The following is a 25,085-nucleotide window of genomic DNA, read 5'->3' as shown; positions in this document are numbered from 1 at the left end:
CTCCATCATAGAATCCAGGGTCAGCCAGGCCTCAGGAGGGTCCTAAAACTAGGAACCAAAAAGCCACCAGGCAGCCACACGACACCCTTGCCCCTCTGCCTGCATTCACCGTCTGCTCCTTTCCTCTCCCTCAGCTCTTTCTCTGCTTCTCGGTCCACATATGGCTGTCTGACAGCTCTTGAGTTCACATATTACAGTTCAAAGAACATGCTGAGGCTGACAGACTATGTCTGATTCCCAGTTTCTACGTTCCAAGAGAGAGAATGTGATTGGTCTAGGTTGAGCCAAGCATCCACTTCTGGTCCAATAAGCAAAGAGCAGTGAACCAAGCCCTGAAAACGAACAGGGCTCCCAAGAGACCATCAGGGGCTTATGGGAATTTTATGGGGGCTGAGAATATTTATGATATGGGTAGAGTAAATGTTCTTTGTTAGTCTTCTAATTGTTCCTGATCTGTGCTGCTGATCTCATTGTTCCTTTATCAAATCACAGTAAGGGGAGTTTTCACTATCATAAATAGATGTCATAAGGAGTTTAAAATTGAGAATAGGATTTCAGTATATATAAAAATGTGTTTCAACATTTCTATGTACAAATAAGCTTTCAAGGTAACTGGACATCCAAATGATAACAAATTTCAGGATTCATAGTCTGAACTACTGAGGGTGATAATAATATATGTTAGAAAGTGGAGGCTTTGTTTCATTGAAAGGAGAAAAGGGCCCTAATTATCATCCTAATTCTGCCTCCAATCTAGTCTATGATCTCAGACAAGTCTCTCAGTCTCTCGATATCATTTAATAATGTGAACGCACTCATATGTGAAAGAAAGAATTGAATTATAAGCTTGCTGAGGTCAATTTTAACTTTATGATTCTGAGACTTTTATGAGACTCATTGTAGACTTAGAACAACTAATCCTGCCATCAAAGTTTCACCCAGCTTATTTTTATCTCACTAAACTCTATAGAAAACATACTTCCTAAATATCAGATCAATTAGTGAATGAATAAATGAATATTTAGATGTAGCAGTATGTGATTTCAAATGTCCCTTTTACTGGTTCAGTCCCAAAGTTAGAATATCAAAAGGATAGAACATAAGAAAATTCACCAAGAGAGCAAGACCGTATATCTTGTGCAACCAGTTACCTATTCATTCACTCAGCAAAAAGGAATTTACATTTTTACATAATGAAATAAAAAGGACATATTCTAAAGTAAAGAATAAAATTCCATCAAACCCATTACCAGTGGGCTATCCAGAGTTTCCTAGAAAATTATTACATAACTATTCAGAAAACCTGCAGATTACGTGACTTTGCTCTTGGCTCATAAATTCCAAAGCATGGAGAATTGGACATAAAGGCATTATTGGACCATAAATACAGAAGATGCTAAAATCCTGAGATCAGCATGTATGATCCTATAAATGGAATAAATTGAATCATGTAATTTAACTTAAAATTGAAAGCAATGATTCTTCTTAAGATTTTTGTTTATTATATTTCTTATAAATACTGCCCCATAAAATAATAAATAAATACTACCCAATGCTTTAGACCTCCAAATACAGAACTTTAAAATTAAAGTTAAAGGATACTGATAATGAAGGTGAAAAAGATATAAGTAAGAAGGTCAGTCTCTAAATACACCCTCCTGGATAACCTGGATTCTAGATGGCAAGTCTATACATGGAGTCTCTGGACAGTACCTGGACAGCATGTGTTCAGAGAGGCTGTGATTTGAGGAATGCTAACCCAGCAGAGAGGGGAGGTGTGTGCTGCACGTCCAGCAAGACAGTGTAGCCACAGTCCTCTTGGAAGTGAAATGGCCACATTACCTCCAGTGAAATATCCGCAACTACTCAAGACCCAAGAACCCAAGATTCTAAAATTACATATACCCATGCCCACCTATGGATCTATTTAGAGAGCTGACTTTCAGTTAGCTTCATTAATGACAGAACAGCCAACATCCCCAAAGTCTTTCATTTATAGTGTGCTCTGGAAAGATTGTCCCTTCTGCAACTTAACTGCCTTCTTCTGTGTGTGCAGGATTAAAACTAAAGACAGTACACAGCCCACAGAGGAGGCAAACTTAGTTTCTGAAGAGCTGGCTCCAGGTGGAAAATAGCTAAAACACTGCATATATTCATAGATTGTTTTCTTCACAGTAAAATCATCCACTTACGCCCACAGGGCGGTACTTGACATTGGACGGAGGTGGGATGCAATGGTAATCATTTTCCTGAGAAGATGGTGATCTAGGAATGGAACTACATATGGTTCACCTCATCGCGTTCCCTGGCACTTTTAAGTGTGTGACACAGCCATTTCCCATGCATTCACAGGCAGGGGGTGGTATTTCCCATTATTTCTTCCTAACACGCTGAGGGACAGGTAGCATCTCAGATGCAGGGCCCTGGCCTCCAACATCTGGGGACATTGCCTCTTGGGGCACTGACAGCCTTTACGACAAGGTGCAGAAATGGCTAACATAATCCAATACAATTCAGAGGCGTGTGGGGCGGGAGGAAACAATTTCACAGTTCATTCATGTTGAGAAATGTTCCCGAGCATGTCAACTTGCATGCTGCCAAACAGAGCAAAATGGATGCCGTTTGCAGCCACAAGCCATTTATTTTAAAATGCCATCTATTGGTTCGCGGGTTTAGAGCCGTCCCTTAGGCACATCTATTTATATGTTTATGTAGATTCTTCAGAACAGCACAGATCTTTTTGCTCGGGAATGAATTTTATAAAATAATCTGTGATTACATTCTGCTTGTCTGTTCATATGGACGGAGTCGATAACCAGGCTGTCGTTTCAAATGATGATTCCGCTTGCTATTTTACAACCCCTTGGAAAATTCGGGAGAGGAGGAGATGTGGACAAAGGCTTTGTGAGATTCTAAATGGTTATGGAGAAAAAAAAAAAAAGATAGAAAAGCATTCTATAATTCCCAAGCAGTAGCAATGGCATGATTCTCTGAAGTGTTTGCTTTATGATTTATTGCTTATCTGTAGTTTTTTAAAATGTCATTGCAGATTGTGTTAGGGCCTGAATCTTTTGTAGCTTTGCCACATGTTTGTGTGATATAAACATACTTATAACTATAATTATCTGATAAAGCCCTGCAGACTTTGACAAACGATTAACAAGCAGTGACCTCGGCTCCCGCTGGCTTAGCCAGCCTGACGGAGGCAAGCTGTCCTGTTAGTGTCACCTACACGCACCACTCCGGACTGATCACACTGGCTTTATTTTTCTTTTCTCTTCAGTTGTCAGGAGTCAACCTAGTGGGCTTCTTTTCTATGGCTTAAACTTCTCTTTTTTCCCTCCTAATACAAAAGAGAGATGTACAAATAAATAAATAAAATTCAATACGGACCTTGCATGTCATGTTCCTCTCCAAATGATAACATTTGGATCATTTTAAAACAAGTTGGGTTTTTAACAAATATCCCTCCTTGAGACAAAGACCCACAGAGGATTTCCATATTAACCCAGAAAACATATCCTTCCTCTAAAAGGAATTTTGGTGGTTTTTTCTGTTACTTGGAGTTTTTGCATTATATCTTGGTGATTTGCTATAAAATCAAAGGCATTGGAGTTCATTTCCTAGTTACCTTTAACTAGGAAAATTGTCCGTGCCTCTTGTTTCAGCAGCTCATTCCTACACGTTCATACTGCTTTTGTTCAAGGACCCTGATCCCCACATTCAGAGTTTGAGGGTCACCTTCAAAGCTCACTGACGGAAGGCCAGACAGGCTGTCAAGTTCTCTAAGGGCAGGGCTCACTCTCTAGTGCTCACTCTCCCTGCCTCCACCATCATCTATCAATCTAGAATGCTCTCCAAAGACTCACGTGTTGTCCTCATCCTGTGGTTTGGATGTGTGAGGTGTCCCCCAAAAGCTGATGTGTGAGAAGATGCAAGAAGGTTCAGAGGAGAAATGATTGGGCCCTCAGAATCTTAACCCAACCAGTGAATGAACCCCTGATGGGATTAACTGGGTGGTGGCTGGAGGCAGGTGGGTGTGGCTGGAGGAGGGGGCATTGGGGGCGTGGCTTTGGGGTCTCTATTTGTCTCTGGAGAGTGGAGTCTCTCTGCTTCCTGATCACCATGTGAGCTGCTTCCCTCCACCACACTCTTCCTCCATGATGTCCTGCCTCCCCTCGAGCTCTGAGGAATGGAGCCTGCTGTCTGTGGACTGAGACCTCTGAATCCATAAGCTTCCACATAAACTCTTCCTCCTCCACAGTTGCTCTGGTCAGGTCTTTTAGTTACAGTAGTGAAAAAGCTGACTAAAACAGAACCTTTAGGCGAGCAGAATCTTATGGGACAAAGTTATTTAAGGGAGTGCCTTTGGAGGAGATTTTAGGACCCTGACCCCAATCTTCTCTTTCTCTCTCTACTTCCCTACCAACCATGAAGTAGACAGACCCCCTCCACCATGCACTCCTGCTTTGATGCACTGCGCTACCACAGGTCCAAAGGAATGAGCCGGTCAACCAGGACTGGAACCAGAAGCCAAAATAAACCTTTCCTCCTTTTAAATAGTTGATCTGAAGTATGTGTCACAGTGACAAAGTTCACTGTTTATGTCTCTCCCCTCCCTCCCCTCCCCGGCCCATCTGTGTTGTTCCCTGGCCAGAGTTGGAGCTACACTAGCCTTTGAGTGGAGGGAGGGAGGGAGGGAGGGACTCTGCGGGGTTCTCTATACCCCAACACCATGGAAAACTAAAATCTTCATCCTGAATATGAACCACTTTAATTTCAGATTTTTTAAATATCATTGCGAGAATTATCCTTTCATTTCCTGAAAATAGAAAGAGATGGCTTTGTTCGCAACTGGGAAAATGGTTTTCTGAGGCCCTTGTCTGGCCAGAGTGTAACTCTCATTTCCATGCCTGCTTCTGGACGCTTTCTGTCTATCAAACACCATGGTCAGCTTTCTCCTCAGCACCCCAGGTGAGGCCTGCCCAGGAGCTCTGCCTGGAGTTCTAGTTCTAGAGCTGCCTCCTCCTGCCTCTTAGTCACTGTCCAAATGAACACTCTCTTCAGAGGGGCCTTTACTTAGCATCAACCTCAAAATCACTGTCAGTCACCTTTGTCATGTCACCCTTTATTTATTTATTTATTTATTTTTTGCTCCATAACAATCTTCACCAACTGACATTCTGTATATTTTCTAGATATATACACACACTAGGGTGCAGAAAGCTGGCAAGTGGAATCTTTTAGCTGAGATCTTATCTCTATTTTACTGAATCCCTAGCTCCTCAAGTAGTGTCAAGCACACAAGAAACACTCAGTAAACATATGTTGAAATCATTAAAACTCACCTTACAAAAATGAATTTCCCCATTTTTCTTTTTTTGCAGAAGGAGGAGAATAGGGGGGACTACGGATTGAACTGAAGGGTGTTTAACCACTGAGCCACATCCCCAGCTCTTTTTACTTTTTATTTTGAGACATTGTCTTGCTGAATTGCTTAGGGCCTCGCTAACTTCCTGAGGCTGGCCTCCAACTTGTAATCCTCCAGCCTCGGCCTCCTAAACTGCTCGGATTACAACCATGCACCACCACACCCAGCTTCCGCATCTTTCTTATGGATTTGTTTGAAATGATCTCTTAAAAAAATGTCCACAATCCGAAGTCTCTGTTGAATGTGTCCTTTTAAGCCTGTAAATAGAGACAGCTTTCTAAAATTGAATCACTGTGTTCTCCCTGGGTTCTTATTGGAAATTGCTTTTCTGTGTTGGTCTATTTGTGCCCATTTTATGGAGTCTGGGTGCCCTTGCTAGAAACCTGCTTGGGCTACCACTGCTACCAAAGGGGCACTTACCCATCACAAGGCTAACAGATCTGGACAGGAATGGGAACAAAGAAAATAAATCATATGTGTGCATATGTGTTCATAGATGTAGATACAGATTGGGAGGAAGGGAGAGGGGCAGAAAACTCACCCTGCGGCTCTGGTGCCCTCTTAGGTTCACACTACTTCCTATTCCTCCTGCTCATGGAGAAGACCTGAGTCCACTGTGACACCTTAAAATAGACTTCTGAAACTCCAGGCCCCTTTTCCCCCAGTGCCCAGCAGAAACCGAGCCTCAGAATAGCTTATCTAACCCCTCGAGCCCTGCCCTAAGAAAGCCCCAGCCTCAGGCCCCACACTCTTCCAGAATCATCTTGCCTCTCATCCCTGACCACCCTTAACCCAGGCCGAAGCCTTACACAACTCCAGAGGACCATTCCCACAGGATTCCCTGGGACCCACTGCTGCGTCCAACAGGACCACGTGAGGGACAGAGAAGGCTAGCTGGGGGTCCCCTGCCGCCTCCCTTCTTCCCCCTCTGCCCTTGACATTTGTTGGGGTCTCCAACCCACTTTCAGTCCTGGCTCTGATGGATTCTTCTAGATGAGTGAGCTTGCTCAGACTGTGTGACTGCCAGTCATCCTGTCCAAGGCCCTGACTGTTCACCAGAGCAAAAGACTTGGTGCCCACCCCTGCCCACCTGTCCATATGTCTTCATCGTGAGTCCCTCAGTGTCCATTCTCAGATCTGCCTAGCCGAGCACCAGGGTCCCCCCTCTCCATCCTCCTCAGCTGAAAGGTCTGTCTTCACCTTAGTCCTCTTGGGCCACAGGACTTGGCTCTTCACCCTGAGTCTCTTAGTGTTTCCTGTGTACATATTAAGACTGGGAAATACTGATCAATATTTTAGTTATTAGCTTATTTTCCAAAATTGTAAACTCATGAAACCCATTTCTTTGAAACTCTCAAAACCCTCTCATCCCCAAAGCTTCTATGTCTCAAATGACAGGCCCCTAAAAAAACCTTGGAATTTTTAACTAGAAGAGTGGGACTCTCGAGATTATTAACCCCCACCCCATCACCACCTCCCATCCAGATGGGTGAAGCTGGATCACTCAGATCATTGGCCCACAGTCCAAAGCCGTATCTACCATTCTAATATTTTAGTTTTCGCTTTAAACTAAAAGATTCAGCTTCCCCTTCGAGAGTAATGGGAACCTTAAATTTGAATTACTGCCGGTGGCATTGGCACACACCACACCTGCAATCCCAGCATCTTAGGAGGCTGAGGCAGGAGGATCACAAGTGTGAGGCCAGCCTCAGCAACTTAGCAAGGACCTAAGCAATTTGTGAGACCCTGTCTCAAAATTCTAAAAATTGAAAGAGCTGGGGATGTGGCTCAGAGGTGAAGCACCCCTGGGTTCAATCCCTGGTACCAAAAAAAAGGTATAAGTACTAATTCTAGTTGATAACAATCACTCCAATCTGCTGAGGGAGGGGAACAGGGCAGGAGGGGATGCAGGAGAAGAGACAATGAACCTAAGAAACAGGGAAACATAATTGTCATTAAATGGCCACAGCCAGTCACCTCCCCAGACTGTCTCCTCATTCATTCTATGATCCAGCCCAGAACCGTGTCCCCGCTGCTTCATTAAGGAGCCCTTGTGGCTTAAAGCAGTGCTCAGTGCTTTCCAGGTCCCTACTGTGTGACTTGAACGTGCACTGGTGGCCTGTGGCTTCCTGCAGAGGCAAGTCCACTGTGTGTCACGCACAGTCATCAGCGTGTGTGTCCAGGAAGATGTAGAGGGGGCAGGAGGTCCCGGACCTGGCACAGGGGACAGTTGGGACCACATTCCCTCTGCCCTCCTTTCTCTCTTATTAATGAAAAGCATTATGTAATTCTCCACTTTAGCCATGCATTATGTTTACCATCGTTTACTGCTTCAAATTATGCTGTTTATTACTGCAAAAAAAAAAAAACCCACTCAGTATAATATACACTATTCAAGTCAAATGCTCAGCCTGTTTAAAATGACTCAGAGGTGAAAAGGCAAACAATTTTTAGCTGATTGGACTGAATTAACACTAATATTATTGTTCAATTGACTCTTTCTTATCCATTGATTTTAAAAGCCTTTTCCCACCCTTGCTATCCATTAATACAAAACAGGCAATTTAATTCTCAGGACAAAAAAAAAGTTGGTGGATGTTGGGTTATTAGTAGGAAAAAATATATATCTACATCTATATCCTCACATGAATATGTATATGTAGGACTGGTTGATAAATATTTCTCATATTTTGCCATAAACAACTTCGTCACTTTTGACTTTTAAGGCTAATAATAGTGACATTTAAATTATTAGGAAAGTAAGAAAGAGCAAATCTTACACACTTATATTTTTCAGTCCTTAATTCATTTTATTTAGAGAACTAATCAAAGCAAGAAAGGAAAAGCACAGTATTTTCTATGGAATAGAAATAGTTTTTAAGCAGTAGAAACAATTGTACTGACAAAATAGCAATAAACAAGAAACCTGAAGTCCTGCTTGGCCTCAACTCATGCAGCGTCATGATAAATTGGAAATCGCAGCTTAAAATCATAGTATTGCTTTCAGTTAAGCAGCAGTGTTTATGCTAGTGAAGCTTCATCTTTTGTGGGAGCAACTTATCCTTAAACTACTAAATCAAAGATCTTTATCCTTACACTAAGGGTTGAGAGTGGACCCTAAGAATCTACTCGGCCAGATGCAGTGGCGCACACCTATAATCCCAGCAGCTCAGGAGGATGAGGCAGGAGGATTGCAAGTTCAAAGCCAGCCTCAGCAACTCAGTGAGGCGCTAAGCAACTCAGTGAAACGCTGTCTCTAAATAAGATACAAAATAGGGCTGGGGATGAGCTCAGGGGTCAAGTGCCCCTGAGTTCAATCCCTGGTACCCTCCCCCCCCAAAAAAAAAACTACTCAATGGGCTACTAGAAGAAAATTCCATTGTGGTCAGTGCTTTGACTTGGTGAAGATGTACCTTTTTTTTTTGTCCTAAGGATTGAGCCCAGGGGCACTTAACCACTGAGCCACATCCCCAGCCATTTCTATTTTTTATTTAGAGGCAGAGTCTCACCAAGTTGCTTAGAGCCTCACCAAGTTGCTGAGGCTGGCTTTGACTCTTCCCACCTCTTTAACAACACTCTTACTAGAATCAAAAATCGCCTCCACTCTGGAAATATTATTCATTCCCATTAGTAGTCCAGAAAAGTTTGGGTCCCTCCTGTTGGAATGATGGAGGAATTGGAAAACAGACAGGGACAACTCCCCATGTGACATTCTCGAAATCTGCCTGTGAATTTCCAAATTTCAGAGCTAGCAAAAAAGAAAGTTGCAGCAAGGCATACAGTAAATGAAGATCTTATGTATTAGGGAAGGAATGAATCTGTCACTTTGACGGATTGTGAGGCGAAGAACAGATTAGCAGATTACTCATAGTCAGGAGGCAGCTCTGTGTGAAAAATGTGCAGGAAATGATAAGTGCGGGTTTGTGCTGATTTAATGATATTTTTAAACTACAATAACACTCTGGTAGTATAATATAATAAAGCACTTGGCTTGCATTTTTAAATCATCAACATATTTCTAGTTTGACCTCAAAAAAAACATTCGGGGCCCTTCTCTATTAAAATATGTAGCTTTCGAATTAGAAAAAAAAGTACCATCCAAAAGAGCACAGCCATGCCTTCACAGGAGGTATCGATGGCTTTTGAAATCATCTCCCTCCTAAACTAGCATTTGTAATACAAAGTTTAATTCTGTTTTAAGCACACCAATGCCACGTGTACTTTTTCTTTGGGCACTTCAATCACAACAGCAAATTGTCTTCTAACAGCCGTTTCCAATGAAATGCTTCAAAGATGCCCGGGATATGTCTTCATTTACTTGCACTGTCACTTTTTGGTTTTAGAGTTGAGATTATGGTGTATTTATGAATAAACCTACTGTATTTTCCCAAAGATAGTACATAAAAGTAGGTCAAGTCTGAATTGAATACTCTGAGTAATAGCAAGTAACAAGATGAATCTCTTGTATTATTTCAAATATTTATCAGATAACAAAACTTTTTAAGAGGTTTATGTTTTTATAGAAATGAATTCAAAATATGAGTAGCGCACTTTATCCAGGATAGCGGCACACACCTGTAATCCCAGAGACTCAGGAGGCTGAGGCAGGAGGATCACAAGTTCAAAGCCAGCCTCAGCAACTTAGCAAGACCCTAAGCAACTTAGCAAGATCCTGTATCAAAATAAAAGGAGACTAGGAGGTGGCTGAGTGGTGAAGAAGCCCTAGGTTTAATCTCCAATACCAATAATAATAATAATAATAATAATAATAATAATACACTTTTATTTAATTTCACATGGATGGACTTGCATTGCTGAGAGTTTTCAGAATAAAATTTACCTGATGCATTCAAATAGTATCTATTCTTACATCTTAAGATTCAAAACCTAACATAAGGCTTAGATTGTTTCATATTATCTTCTCTGGTTTGTCAATAATGGCAGTGTATAACTAGGTACAAGGAAACATGTAAAGGAGTAAAATATACAAATTCTTGTACTTAACCCAACTACAATTATACTAATATGGCATGTACACGGTTTGAGTGCTTAACATGATTTATGGTTCAAATTGTTTTATGCATATGATGAAGACTCACCAGAATCCAGCATGTTCTGTACACTTCCCTTCTAAAATACTTCAGATTGGGGTAAATAAACAAGCTAATGTGAAGAGACAGTTAATGTTCTTCTTGGTAGAAATTCTGAAATGCATGCAAAGGTTGCATACACGCCTTGCCTGCAGTAGCCATTAACACTATTTACCAAATGTTCCCAGTTCTCCAGGTCCCAAGCACACATTTGAATTGCACCTCTAGGTTCCCTTTTTATGGGTGGAGCCAGCTATCACAACTAGTTCTAGATAATAAATTAGAAATCATATGGCTTAGGTTATTACTTGGATGAAGTATTTAATTGCTAATTCTCTCTTCCTCTGATGCTGTGTCCAAAGTAGTCATGCTAGTGGTGGTTTTGTCAGCCTACTCACTAATAAAAGTCCTTCCACTATTATGAACATTAAAAACAAGCAAGAAAAAAACTTTTGTTGTTTTTGAGCCACTGAGTTGGAGGGATTGTTTGTTACCAAGCATAACCTATTCTTGTTCTGACTGACACAGATACTAGCTGTCACATCAAATATATTTTGTCAGTGTTTCATATACTTTCATATTTGAAGGCTAGATATTGTTTAAAATGTTGGTTTCAGGACTCAGTGCATTGGCATATAGTAGAATAATTCATATTAGAAGCTGGTTAACACACTAGTTAAAAGCAGCTCTAGAATCAAAATGCGAGGTTTGTATCCTTTTTTAACTCTCCAAGCCACAATTTAATTATCTAAAAATACGGGTTGAGGGCAACATAGGCAACTTAGGAAGACCCTATCTCAAAATATAATATTAAAAAGTCTGGGTTTGTAGCTCCATGGCAAAGCACCCTAGTAATGCAACAAAACAAAGTTAAAATATAGGTCAAACTTTACAACCTACCTCATCAGATTATTACAAGAATTAATTGAGATAATATCTATAAAGAGTTTGCATAAGTATTTCATTAAGTGGTAGTGGTGGTAGAGATATCCATAGTCATATTAAAAACAAATGCTTCCCAGGGAAAAACACACACACACACACACACACACACTTTGATGGGACCTGAGAATCTTGAGAGAGTTTGAAGAGGTTTGGAGATAAGCTAAGTCAGCATCTCTTCAGACTCTGTGTATCTTTGCCAGGGAGCAGGCTCAGTGCTCACCCAGCATTCCAGTGTCAAACAGTCCAACCACAGAACCTCCCTTATGCTGAGCTGTCCTATGACTTCTCTGCACAGATACTAGCTCTCTTTCCAGAGTGATAAATTGAACCATTACATTACTCTTTTGCATGATGCCCTTTAACTTTTTTCTTTTTTTTATACCAAAGATTGAGCCTAAGGTGCTTAACCACTGAACAACCCCCTTTAAATTTTCAATAGCACTTCTGAGTCACCCCATTTTCCCCTCCAGTCTCCTGTTTTCTCTCCACCCTCAAGTCCACATAGTCCTGATCCTGGCATAGTCCTGATCACCTTCCTTGGAGCACTGTGAGGTTTATCAAACTGGTATTTTCTAAGTTGAACTAAATAATCCAGGTGCAATCCAAACAGTTAGGACGAGTCAGACTGTGGACCAGGACACTGTGTATATCAGTGCACACTCGTAGTTTTAGTTCCCATCCCTTGCTCATGCCTCACCCGTGGCTTTGGCCACCTTTCTCCTGGCTATTGCTGTAGCCTTATAAGCAGCCTCCCTGCATCCACACGTGCTTTTCGCCACAACCCCTACACATTCCCCAGGGGGCAGCCAAAGTGGCCTTTCTAAGCACAGAACTAGCTCTGACACCCCCATGTGAAAATGTGTTAGTCAGCTTTTTGGCTGCTGTGACTTCGAGACCTGACCAGCACAATTGTAGAGGAGGAAGAGTTTATTTGAGGACTAATCATTTCAGAGGTGTCAGTTCCTATCTAGAGATCAGGCTCCTTGTCTTGGGGGCTCCAGGTGAAACTGAACATCACAGCAGAAGAGTGTGGTGGAGGGAAGTGACTCACATGATCAGAAAACAGAGACTCCACTCTCCAGAGACAAATAGAGACCCCAAAGCCACGCCCCCCAATATCCCCTCCTCCAGCCACACCCACCTGCCTCCATTCACCCCCAGTTCATCCCATCAAGGGATCAACTCATTGGTTGGATTAAGGCTCTCATAGCCCAATCATTTCTCCAACCTTCTCACATTGTCTCAAACATGAGCTTTTGAGGGATACCTCACCTCCAAACTACAACAAAAACCCTTCAATGGGTTTCCATTACTTATAGGAAGACAAAACTTTTCATTGGCCCACAAGGCTGGAGTGGCTTGGCTCACGTTACTGATCCAGCCTTATTTTGCACCATTTTCTGTCTGGAGGTTTACATATTAGCACACTTAGTCTTTTTTCCTTTACTCAAACCTGCCCACCTTTTCCCACTGTTCCACCATTCTAGAACGCCTCGCCCGGCTCCACCATTTTGTCTCTTCCTGTTCATCCATTAGATTTCCTCCCAAGTGACACTTCCTGTAGGGAACCCCTGAGTTCCTGTGTTCTCTCTGCACCACTGGACTCCCTAGCATTTGTAACATCATTGTGTGATTACCTGATGGATGTTTGTCCCACTCTCCACACGAGAAGTATTAAGAGGATAGGAACTCTGTTTTTTCCTTACCATTGCATTTTCTGTAAAAACCTGTCACAAAACAGGATCTTGGTAAATACTTGTGAAATCCATACTGGTATCTAAACCATTTTTCTTGACTATCAAGTTTATTCTTATATATGTCTCAGTTCTGTCATCCAACCTATTCTTTCTGTCACTCAATGTCTTCCAAAAATTTGGAAAGTATACCCGCTGTACCCAGAGGCCCTCCCTGTATTACAGCTTAGATAGAGCACAGCTGAAGATGGAACTCTTTGGTCCTCCATTAAAAACCATCACTTTAAGGTGATCTGATGAATCTAAATTATTTTAATTTTAATCCAGTGATAAACATGTATTCGATGCATAAAAATTCAGTCACTAGCATGTTATCCCTGAGATCTGATTTACACTCATGTGCGGCTATCTCCCATCTCCGTTTTCCATGACAGACATGGCTGGTGGACCACAATTCTTTTGCCCACTGAGTGTCCATGTGAACTTAAATTCCTTCTCAATAATGCACTCCAGGCCGTGCTCCCAGTCAGAATCAGCATGTGATGTATAACTCATTGGTCTTCTTAAGATTTTCATTATCCACTTAACCAGAAAGGTTTTCAAACAATCTATTCCTATCTTTACCTGATATTCCCTAACCCTGGAGTTATTCTGCGACCATCTCTGACTCTAAAAGGCAGCTTCCCTCTTCTGCAAATCATCCCTGACTGCAGTGAGATCGGGACCGCTCCTTGTACACAATCCTGACTCACACCCCCACTTGAGCTGATGAAAATCTTACATCAAGTGACAACCATGGTAGAATTTTTAATTAAATAGCAATGATTTCTGCCTTTAGCCATAGCAGACTCGGTTGTTTAACAATGAACTTCCCTCTGAGAACATCCAGAAAAGCCAGAGAAAACATGAACAGCATTGGATTGATGCCATTGGAGAGTTTCCAAGGCCATGAGGAATCATGGGGCTTTGATCCAAGAGAAGGAAAGCCAGGGGAGGTAGCCGTGCCTATCATGCCACTGTGCTCAAGAAAAATGCCACTTCAGAAAGCAGCAGCTGAGAGGCTCAAGGGCTGAGCACAGTGTATGACACCACTTGACCTTGGAGGACACAGATTGGAGGTCAGAGCCCACGAAAAGAGGGCACCATGATGAGTTTCAGAATACTCCACCTCAGGTAAAAGAGTGAACCGGAAATAGACCATCTCTCTAGGGAATCCAAGACCCACTGTGGGTCATCCTAATGGACAACAGGGCGAGGGGACTCAGATCCCACCATGATTGCCAAAAGCATGGGAATCCCATCTGGGAGGAAGAAAAGACCACCTAGAGCAGCTGTCCAGTCGAAGAAATAGAATAAATTTAAGCCATTAGTGGAATTTTTTATTTTTCTAGTAAACACATTAATTGAAAACAATAGGTAAAATAAACTTTAGAAACATTATTTCAGTTAACACCAGTATATCCAAAATATCATCATTTCAATGGGTAATTGTTGGAAGAACTTTTCCTCCATCAACTTAGATTCAAGTGATCGGGGGTCTGCAAATTAATTGGCTACAGAAAAATCAACAGAAGTAGCTCGTGGCATGTGCATTTAGGTGCATTCTGGAAAGAGCGGCTCTCCAAACAGCCATGGAAAAGCTCCATATGTCAGCTTCAGGATGGGACCTCCTGATAAGGCTTATTTACACAGTTCCTTGGAATGTCCACACACTGATGGTCAGTTGTCCCTGAGCTGGAGACTTCCCAGGACACCTGAGACAAGGGCAGGTAGCAGCTCAGAAAAGGCTCTGCTTTAGTCAGATAACGGACGCTCAGATAACATTGATTTCTGTATCTGCTGTTTGTTCACAGCTTTCCAATGTGAAGCAGTCTCTAGCCATTCTGGTGGTTTGTTGGTCCCTTCATAATTAAGGTTAATATTTCTAATGAGTTATTTTACATTTTTAAAATATTAAGTCCTTGAAGTCCCGTGTGTGTTTTACCATTGCAAGCCATCTCAGCCCGCACTAACCCCAGTTCAGGTGCTCAGAAGCTCCTTGTGGCTGAAGGTGACCATGACACTCATCCCAGGCAATAGAATAAAACATTGAAGAATAGACTCATGACCTTGGGGTAGGAAAAGATTTCTTAATCAGGTCTTAAATTTCAAAGGAAAATATGGATAAATTAGACCATATTAAAATCAGGAAGAAATGAAAGGACACCACTCAACTCCAAAGAAGTAAAAAGGCGCATCATAAAATAGAAGGAGATATTTGCATCACAAGAAGGACCCACATCCAGAATACAGAAGAAACCCAAAAGGATAAACAGCCAGGTAACTTAAGAGTCATTTCACGAAAGAATATATTTAAATGGTCAGTAAGCAGATGACAGTGTGCACAGACTCATTAGACATCACAGAAATGCACATCAAAAATATACTGGAATTCCACTACATGCCGTCACAATGGCTAGGATATAAAATACCAATTTTGGTGAAGTTGTAGACTAACTAACAGCTGCTACTACAACTGATGTGACTACTTTGGAAAACTGTTTAGGTGGCATCTATACAAGCTAAGCAGACCATATCCTTTTCTCCAACCACTACCATCCTAGATGCATAACCCATAGATGGCTTCCAAAGTCATGTAAAAACTGTAAGGACCCATCTAAGACCCAGAATTGGAATTAGGATTAGTTGATGTTGTTGTTTTTTGAGTTTTGTTTTTGTTTTGCTTTGTTTGGTAACAGGGATTGAACCCAGGGACTCTTAACCACTGAGCCACATCCCCAGCCCTTTTTATTTTATATTTTGAGACAGGGTCTTGTTAAATTGCTGAGATTGGCCTCAAACTTGCAATCCTCCTGCCTAAACCTCCCAAGTCACTGGGATTACAGGTGTGCATCATCATGCCTGGTAGTATTAAGATATTGTAAAGTAGGGCCGGGTGCAGTGGCACACACCTATAATCCCAGCAGCTCAGGAGGCTGAGGCAGGAGTAAATCTTGCAATATCAGAAAGAGCAAACCATCAGACGTAAGAATCCGATGCGAGTTCAAAGCCAGCCCCAGCAAAAGGGAGGCCCTAAGCAACTCAGTAAGACCTGCCTCTAAATAAAATACTCTAATACACAGATGATTTTCACAAATGTAATATTCCAGAAAGAAGCTAGACGTCTGAGAATATGTACTATAGGATTCCATTCCAATAAGTTCAATCACAGCCAAACGGATGTGGGGAGAGGAGAGCGTGACCATTAGGAGGAAGGAAAGTATCTGTCTTCTGACCCAGGTGGTGGTAACTGTTCACCTTGGGGACATTCACTGAGCTACATATTTTTGCAGTTTTCTATGTGTTTGTTACACTTCAGTCAATGAATTTATTAGTGGGAATCATCAGTGAGATTCTTAGTCTGCCAGTTTGCTCTTTCTGATATTGCAAGATTTCTTTGTCTTTCTACCATTCTTATAATTCTTTCTGTAAGCTTTCTGTAGAATGAGGACCATATTTATAGTTGAATAGCAGCTGGAGTAATTCTGTGAATAATAACAATGATGATGGTAGCTTGGTGACTAGGGAGAGTTACTGCCGTCCCTTGGCAAGCCCAATTTTGCTCACCAGACTGGTCCAACCCCTGTAATCTCAGTGGCTCAGGAGGCTGAGGCAGGAGGATCACGAGTTCAAAACCAGCCTCAGCAAAAGCGTGGTGCTAAGCAACTCAGTGAGACCCTGTCTCTAAATAAAATATTAAAAAAAAAGGGCTGGGGATGTGGCTCAGTGGTCGAGTGCCTCTACTTCAATCCTTTGTACCAAAAAAAATAATGGTTTAACCAACAAAAGAGTTCTGATTATTTCCTCCCAGAGTTTTAGAAATAGGATTTTATCGTCTGTGTGCTTAAAGTCCGTTTATCACCCACATCAGTGTTCTATCACAATATTTTTCATTAACTGAAAAGTTACAATTAACATACTCTGCAACTGCTGGGAAATAAATCTAGTCAACTAAATATCCTGTCAACTTTCCCCCAGTTCTTTATTTTCTTGTGTAGCCAGCCAACACTGGGAAGAAATTAAATTGTCATTCACCTCACAGAGCCTACTTTTTAGCATATCATTTGTTTTATTTGACTACTGAACATAAAAGTATAACCAAACTTTGAAAAGAAAATGGAAATCAGTACATAAATATGGTATCTTATTATTCTGACACACTTAATGATGAAAATGATACCCTGTAGTTATCCTTTACAAAAGCCCAGAAAGCTAAATTAAAGCATTAAATTAAACTCCACCTACTCTTTCTGCAACATTAAGTTCCATCATTTCACAGAAAGGTCTAGATGATTTTATTTTGTATTCTAATTTTAAGGCAATTATCCTCTAGTTAAAGTTCGAAAAGGCGGCAAAGTTTTCTGCTCTTGATTTGCTAATGACTTAAAAGTTACAAAGTCCTTAACTCGCAGTCATCTTTTAACTCTTCAAAAAGTGTTACATAAAGCTGCTTGGGAACAAGTCTTTTTTTTCTGTAATTTCAAATGACAATAACTACTAGCACTATTACACATGGTAAACTTTACTGGGACCTGTGTGGCCAGGGGTGGGTTTGTTTTTTGTTTTTTGTTTTTTTTTGGTTTTGGGGTTTTTTTTGGGGGGGGGGCGGGTCTTGGAGCTTCCTGAAGTCACCGCTCATCTCTGCTCTTTGGATGAAAGTTATTTTTCCTACATGAACTATCAAGGGGAAGAATTGAAATGGCCATGCTTATAGAGTTCAATGTTAAGAAATTGAATATGAAAAAGCTTTCACTTTATCCTGGCCTGACTTTGAATATTTAGGGGAAATTCTCAATTTGTCGCTGTAGCTAATGGCACGACAATGTCACACTTCTCTGTTTAACATTCAGCTTTGTTAATCAAGAAAACCAATGATTGGCTCTTTGCATGTTGATTAAATTGATTGCAGCTGTAGGCCTTGATAGCACTTTTTTCCAAGTGTCTCTAATTAATCAGACAATGCTTGATTAGCCCTTTCTGTTTTGAGGAGATAAACTGACTTCCTTGAGAATTTTCACCCCAAAATGATTCTCCTCCAGTGAAAGGTAGAGGGCGAGTGAGTCACTGCCTGGTTTTCTGTGAGGCTGAGACCTTTTGTCCTCCAGCAGCTAGGAAAAATAAGGAAAAAAGAAAGATCCTTTGAAAAGCAAATTAAAACATAATATTAAGCTTCTTTTCACATACTCACATGAATACATCTCTGAGATGAAAAAAGTCTGTGCTCCCTCCCTCTGAGCAAGCCTGGCTTTCCCCTCTATTGTAAGGCAGATTTCAACTTTCCGTGGTAACCATTCTTTGTCAAGTTATATTGTTTCTCCCCCATCCCACCCCACCCCCTTCCCCGGGCAGGGGGACTGGGGATTGAATGCAGGAGTGCTCTACCACTGAGCAACATTCCTAGCTTTCTTTAGTTTTTATTTTGAGAGCAGATCTTGCTAAATGGCTGAGGCTGGCCTTGAACCTCTGGTCCTCCTGCCTCAGCCTCCCAAGTCATTGGGATTACAGGTGTGCACCCTTGCACCCAGTTTAAGTTGTGTCATTCACTTGTCAGACTTGGCACCACAGAGTTCAGCTGGAGAACCAAATTCATGAACACGTCCCAGTGGTTGTGGAGGCTGAGGCAGGAGGATCGCAAGTTCAAAGCCAGCCTCAGCCAAAGCAAGGCCCTAAGCAACTCAGTGAGACCCTGTCTCTAAGTAAAATACAAAATAGGGCTTATCTATAGCATTAGATAAAGCAGTTTTCATTTATGTAAATAAAATCTTGACAATTTCCAGGAACATTACCAAAATTCTCAAAGATCCAGAATGTTCTGCTGTCATTGTTGGAGTTTTATTTCCAGTCGGGGGGTGAGGGGCTGCTAGGAGCAGCTGAGATGAGCAAATTGACACGGAGAAAAGAACCCATTTTCTTCTTTCCTCCTCACTGTAAGAGGAACCAATCTAGCATCTATGTCCAGTAAGCATTTACTACCCCAAATACTTGTTTCAGATATTTTGAAGATGTGTTTCAGAAGTCTTATTGTAGATCTCATCATATTTGGAATCTCCTGAAGAGAAAGACTCCCCTCTTTAAAGAAAAAGAGCGTTCCTAAGGCTGGGAGTGTAGCTCAGTGGTAGGACACATGCCTAGTCAAAAAAAAAAAAATTGTCAGGGCAGAAAAAAAAAATTTAGTGCAAAAATAAAATTCACCCAGGGTAAGTTACAGTTTCTTAGACACTCATCAGAATCTTTCTTTAGCAAATATCTTTTATATACATATTTTTCTATATAAAAAGGATATTATTAAATTGTTCTTCAATTCACTTTAAATTTTTACCAAATAGATCTTGGATCTTTCTGAATTTATACCTATCAACTGACTTACATTTTCCGTAAGCTGCTGGAAGTTAATCCATTGTTTGGACATACCATGGTTTATTTATCCAGTTCTCTGAGGTCGACATTTAGGTGATCTCCAGTTTTTTCAGTTACTGTAAATAGTGTTGTGATAAATATCCTTGTTCACATATTTGCCTAAGGTTGGGCTAGGAAGTGTGCACAATGAACTTCTAGCAGGAGAATTGCTGCTCAAAGGTCATTTTGATGGATATCATTGAATTGTTCACTGGTTTATACTTCTGCCCACGGTGTCTGTAGCAGACCCTCTCCCTACCTTACCCTCACCAAGTTTTATCAGCCTTTAGAACATCTGCTAACCTGCTAAGTCTCAGTGATGTATAGTTACTTTAATTTACGTTTCTATAGTTACATACAAGGTCAAGCTTTTTTTGTAGTGGGAGGGAGAAATTTCTATTTCTTCTCACTCTGCCCATTCATATCTGAGCCTACTTTTGGGGGACCAGGCTTTATATTTATTTATTTATTCAAGATCCTTACATAATCAACACAGTATGGTGCACATAGAACCATTTAAATTCAACGTAATACATGGGACATACAAAAATAATCTAAAATGTTTATTAGAGTATAAAATCCTTGAATGAAGCATCACTAGAATGCTTCCCATTCAAAGAATAATATAAATGAGATGTCTTCTCAGGAGATTTTTGTACATTATGTAGGGAAGGAAAGACTCCTCTACTCTCTCAGGTTCTGTGACTGGAGCCTCTGAATCAAATTGACTAAAAACAGATTAACAGGAGAAAAGCACTCACATTTCTATTTAATGTTAATATTTTAATTTTTACATGTGCATGGAGGCCTTCATAGAAAAGAACTGAAGGTCCAAAAAAGGGCTAGATCTGGAAGCTTATATACCATCTTAACAAAGAAAGATAAACAGTGGAGTTACAACAAGACAGAGGTAAATGGGGCTTAGGTTGGAGGCAGCAAATTGTGGGATAGTGATTAGGAAATGTTAATAAGGTTTGTTTACACAGAGTCATCTCAATGTCAAATCCCCATCGTAGGTGATAAGAATATTCTCTTCTCAATATAAAGAAAGCATCTTTGTCTGCTAGGAAGGAAGTGGGAGGTTAGATCGCTCTTCCTGCATCTACGTACCTCATTGCCTTCAGCTCAAAGTGATCAGTATGCTAAAGTGATGTATTTGCAGGTGGCATATTCTGTTCCCCTTGAATTACAACCTTATTTTGACACAATGGAAAACAGATATTGTCAAGGGGAAGGTTCTATGTTTCTTTTCATGTATTTCCATAACCTATGTACTAAGTTTCCAAAATTAAACCACCATGCCTTGCCTATAACACAAGCTCCTAACTAATCTTCAGGGCCCCTCTATTCCCCACCAATCCATTCTGCACCCACTTGCCACTGTGATCTTTGTAAAATGCCACTCCACTATTGGTCTAGCTGAAAATCTTTCGATAGATCTCCAGAGCCTTCAGCGCCCCTTGGTTTTCCTTCCAAGCATCCTTCTTTCTTCAGCAACTGACTACAGTCTCATCATTTTGTACACAAGGAGTACCCCAAGCACCCTCACAACTTCTACTATGGTGCATGCTGTTCTTTCTAGAATACTCTTCCATCTGTCCTCTTGTTGCCTCATTCTCATCCTTTGGTAATAACCATTTTGTGACTTTCCTTCCCAAACTGTTCTCCCCATTGTACAAGGTTCCCTGGGCTCACCTCTAACCCATGCTTCACTCTCTATCCTTCCCTGTAAACTGGGACCGTGTCTTGCTCCTTTGTACCCAGCATAAAATTTGCAACACTACAGGAGCTCAATAAACATTTATTCAGTGTGAAATCATAAAATAGTGAAGCTGATAACAGAAGAGAGAGAGAAGAAGCAGTCAGACTTCTGTGTTGTCAACTAGCTAGGCTGTGTCGCATTTGAACTTGACACCTGATGCCTGGATTTGTACCTCCAGGATTGAACGCTCTGTCATAGCTACTGAGGCAACGTCTAAAAAATAGTCCTAAAGTGCCACGACATTAATATTTTCTTAACCTGAGGGAAAATACTGCCAAGCAAGGAAGACATTCAGTTCTAGAGAGAATGTACAAACTATATTTAAATGAGTATAAAGAAGTTAATGCTTTTGAGATTTCGTGGAGCACTGAACACTTGGCAGGAGAGGGATCATCTCCGTTTTATGGATTTCCTGACAAAAGATACGAGCAGGAGAGGTGCTTTTTAGAAGCCAAATGAAGAAAGAAAAATTATTTCCCATCTGTATGCGTGCTTGCTACCTGTCTCTAAATAAGCCTGGATTGAGGTGAGAGGAAAATACAGTATTTGTTTATGCTTTGCTTTTGCTTTTGAAAGAGATGGGATCCTACTCCAGATGTCTCCGTAATGTAATCATCCCCTGGGGAGCACTTTTGGGAGTGGGAGGTGGAGAAATGTCTGGCAAACACAATGCTCACCTCATCCTCAGCTAGTTTGCCTTTTCAAAGTTCTGTGATTCCTCCCATCACTCTTTTCTGACCTTAACCCAAAAAGTTCTTCCTCAGAGAACTCCTGGGTTTTCAGTGTTTTTGCTCCCATTTGAGTGCCTTAGCCTTAGCCTTCCTATGAACAGCCATCCATTCGTTCATTCATTCATTCATTCATTCATTCATTCAGAATCTAGTGTTTGTGAAGAAGATTGACAGGACGGCCTTCCCTATGGAGCCTAGGGTCGCTGTGGATGGGGGTAGATGTGACTCAGTCCCTCAGGCGGGAGGATGATTATACAGTGAGATGTCCTTTTGGAAGTCACCAGGGAATCTGTCCAGACATCTTCTCCCCGCCCCTTTGGATCCACCCTCCTCCTTCTCCATCCTTCTCCCAGAGGGGCTGATGGACCTGAATACGTCAACCACTCCCTTGCCCTTGGGCTCCTGATGGGGCTCAGTCACTGGAAACGAGAGGGCAGAGATGCCCGGGGCACCCTTCCCGGGCTCCCCCTCTGTGGGACCAGCTCAGCCTCACTGAAAATGCAGGACTGCGGCCACAGCGCCCTCCCAGGAGGCCCCCTCTCCGTGCCTTTTGCTGTCTGGGTTTTGGGGTTCCTTCCTTATTCCTTAAGGTAAGGCTTAGGAGTGACATCAGTCCTGGAGTTATTCCCTGTCTCTTGGTTCCCCTATACCTGCCCTCATGTCATTAGGAGTCCTGTCTTAAATTTGCCTCAAGTCATCCTGATTTGAATTTGCCAGGCGTTTCCTGATGTCAAGTGACAGAGAACTAGTGGTAGATTTAGGACATGAGGAAGACGCCTTTGAAGTGGAATTTGAGCAGAAAGCTGAAGACCAAAGGACAGAGGAAACTAGACCCCTGTGAGAAGGGGACCAAGGTTGTGTCTCTCTCTCTCTGAAGCTTGAGGGCTGTATGTTAGTGACAGAAAAAGGGGCAGAAACCCAGTGGGCAGAGATGGAGGAACCGGCTGTGCAAGGCTTTAAGTCAGTGTAGTGATTTAGGATTTGACCCTAAAATTGTAAGCGAATTTTGAAAAGCTCACTCTGGATTGGATTACAGGGAATCCAGAATGGGGAGAAACCAAGGAAGAGATGCTGGAAGAATAGACGAAGATGGTGGGTTTGGAGATAATGCCGGCATATTCAAGAGCTCAGGCTAAGGCTTAGTACTGGATACCTAACTATTTCTAGCACATCTTCCCATAGAGGAACTCCCAAGACCTCAGAGTCCTTGTGCTGCACTGAACCCCTGCATCATCCACATTGTCCCAGTTTCCCTGTTCATTCAGCGGGGTCTATACTGGGTCTATGACCCAGAGTCCAGATTTCAAGGTATCCCATTCTGTCTTCAAACTGGCTTCCTTCATGTGACAGGAAGTGTGATCAGGAGCGACTCCTGAGTTTCATTTCTTTTGGCCTTCATCTTCACTGTAGGACTGTCTTCTTTTCAGATCTAGTTTGAGAAAGTCCTGGCAAGGGTAATGATTGGCCAAGGTTAGGTGGGGTGTCCGCCTCTGGACTAATGAACTGATGGGCAGGAATTTTCCTAAGAATCTTGAGAATTTTCTACTTCGCAGTTCCTTCTTAAGGTCAGGGGTCATTGCACCCAGCCCGTGGGCAGATCCTGCCCAGTGCCTGTTTTGGTGAATGAAGTTTCACAGGAACCCAGCCATGTCCATTCATAAATCTGTTTATGGCTACTTTCTCACTACTACAGTGAAGTTGAGTAATTGCAACAGAACTTGTTGCTCATGCGGCCTAATACACACACTTACAGATGTCTGATGCTTTGTAGAAAACCTTGACAGCTCATGGATCACACTACTTGACACATATGATGTTCCAGGGTGCACAAGTTCTTCCTCTGGGATTCAGAAGTCCATGGGTTGGCTTCAGACACTCCCTGACCTCCTGAAATTGGAAGTAAATAAGCATTGTCTTAGGGAAAAGTTTTCACCAGTTTTTTAAAAGATTCTATTTGGGGCACCGTGGCACACACCTGTAATCCCAGCTGCTGGGGAGGCTGAAACAGGAGTTCAAAGCCAGTCTCAGCAACCTACTGAGGCCCTTAGCAACTCAGCAAAACCTTGTTTCTAAATAAAATATAAAAAGGGCTGAGGATGTGGCTCAGTGGTTAAGCGTCCCTGGGTTCAACCCCTGGCACACACAGATATACAAAAAAAATTCTGTGACTTTTCCCCACAAATGAGTTTTTTGTTGTTGTTTTTCTCTATTTGTTTGTTTATTTGTTTGTTTTGAGATAGGGTCTCACTAAGTTGCCAAGGCTGGTCTAGAACTTGCAGTTCTGCCTCAGGCTGTGGAGTAGCTGGGATTACAAACCCAGCCCACCTCGCCTGGATGAATTAGTATCATTGAGTGTTGGATAAACATTACTGCAAATTGCTCAATTTCTAACAAAAGATCCTCTGTGAAAAGTACTTCATTGGGCCAGTTCGTCTGACCCACAGCTTTATGAGAGCAGGTGGCGCAAGACTGTAAATGAGAGCGATATAATAGTTATTGTCATGTTTTACATATCTGGAATAAGCACTTCCCCAAATAAACATTTAAATGTACACAAGATCATAAGTAGCTGCGTCGAAAGGGAAGTCCATCAGGGCAGACGGTGGCCAGCGAATACAGCCCATGGCCTATTGTTATGTTGTTATTTTCTGTTGGCTCAAGTGCTTCTTCCATCAGACCATGACTCTTTGAGGACAGGAACCAAAAATAATTGCTCTCACAATTCCCAGGGCCTGGCACACAGGAGTTCAGCAAATGGTTCCCATATATATAAGAAGGGATGGTTGAGCTACTTGCTGAGGTGGAGTGTTTTGTATCCATGCCTACGTGTGTGTTTATAGGGAACACGTTAATAAAAGAAATGCATGTAAAAATGGTCTTGTAAACAAAATCTTATTTAGACGAAGGCACCAGAGCCAGAGTCTCGTTTACCTGAGGATGCTCTCTTCCCTCTTAAAAATATCCCGTCCAGCTCTCTCAGGTCATGTTCACTGTCTG

The 25,085-nt window shown here is 41.8% G+C and overlaps 1 protein-coding gene and 1 long non-coding RNA gene across 18 annotated transcripts in view; one reads left to right on the top strand and one right to left on the bottom strand.

Moving 5' to 3' along the window:
* The window catches only part of Cfap20dc (CFAP20 domain containing), a 218,867-nt gene that overhangs the window by 175,228 nt on the left and 18,554 nt on the right, over positions 1–25,085 (top strand). The window lies entirely within an intron of this gene.
* The window catches only part of LOC110598797 (uncharacterized), an 81,089-nt gene continuing 73,249 nt past the window's right edge, over positions 17,246–25,085 (bottom strand). For 12 of the 15 annotated variants that reach the window (XR_013434487.1, XR_013434490.1, XR_013434492.1 and 9 more), the window contains 3 exons: positions 23,840–23,975; positions 18,986–19,327; positions 17,246–18,307 (listed from right to left, as the gene is read on the bottom strand). This is a non-coding gene — a long non-coding RNA (uncharacterized LOC110598797). Of the gene's footprint in view, positions 18,308–18,985; positions 19,328–20,145; positions 23,534–23,839; positions 23,976–25,019; positions 25,083–25,085 lie in introns of those variants that run through there. The other 3 variants (XR_013434486.1, XR_002484689.3, XR_013434489.1) reach the window with 3 other exon arrangements.

The sequence above is a fragment of the Ictidomys tridecemlineatus genome, chromosome 2 (assembly GCF_052094955.1).
Source record: "Ictidomys tridecemlineatus isolate mIctTri1 chromosome 2, mIctTri1.hap1, whole genome shotgun sequence".
Classification (NCBI taxonomy): domain Eukaryota; kingdom Metazoa; phylum Chordata; class Mammalia; order Rodentia; family Sciuridae; genus Ictidomys; species Ictidomys tridecemlineatus.
This window is presented reverse-complemented; position numbering and strand designations above follow the sequence as displayed.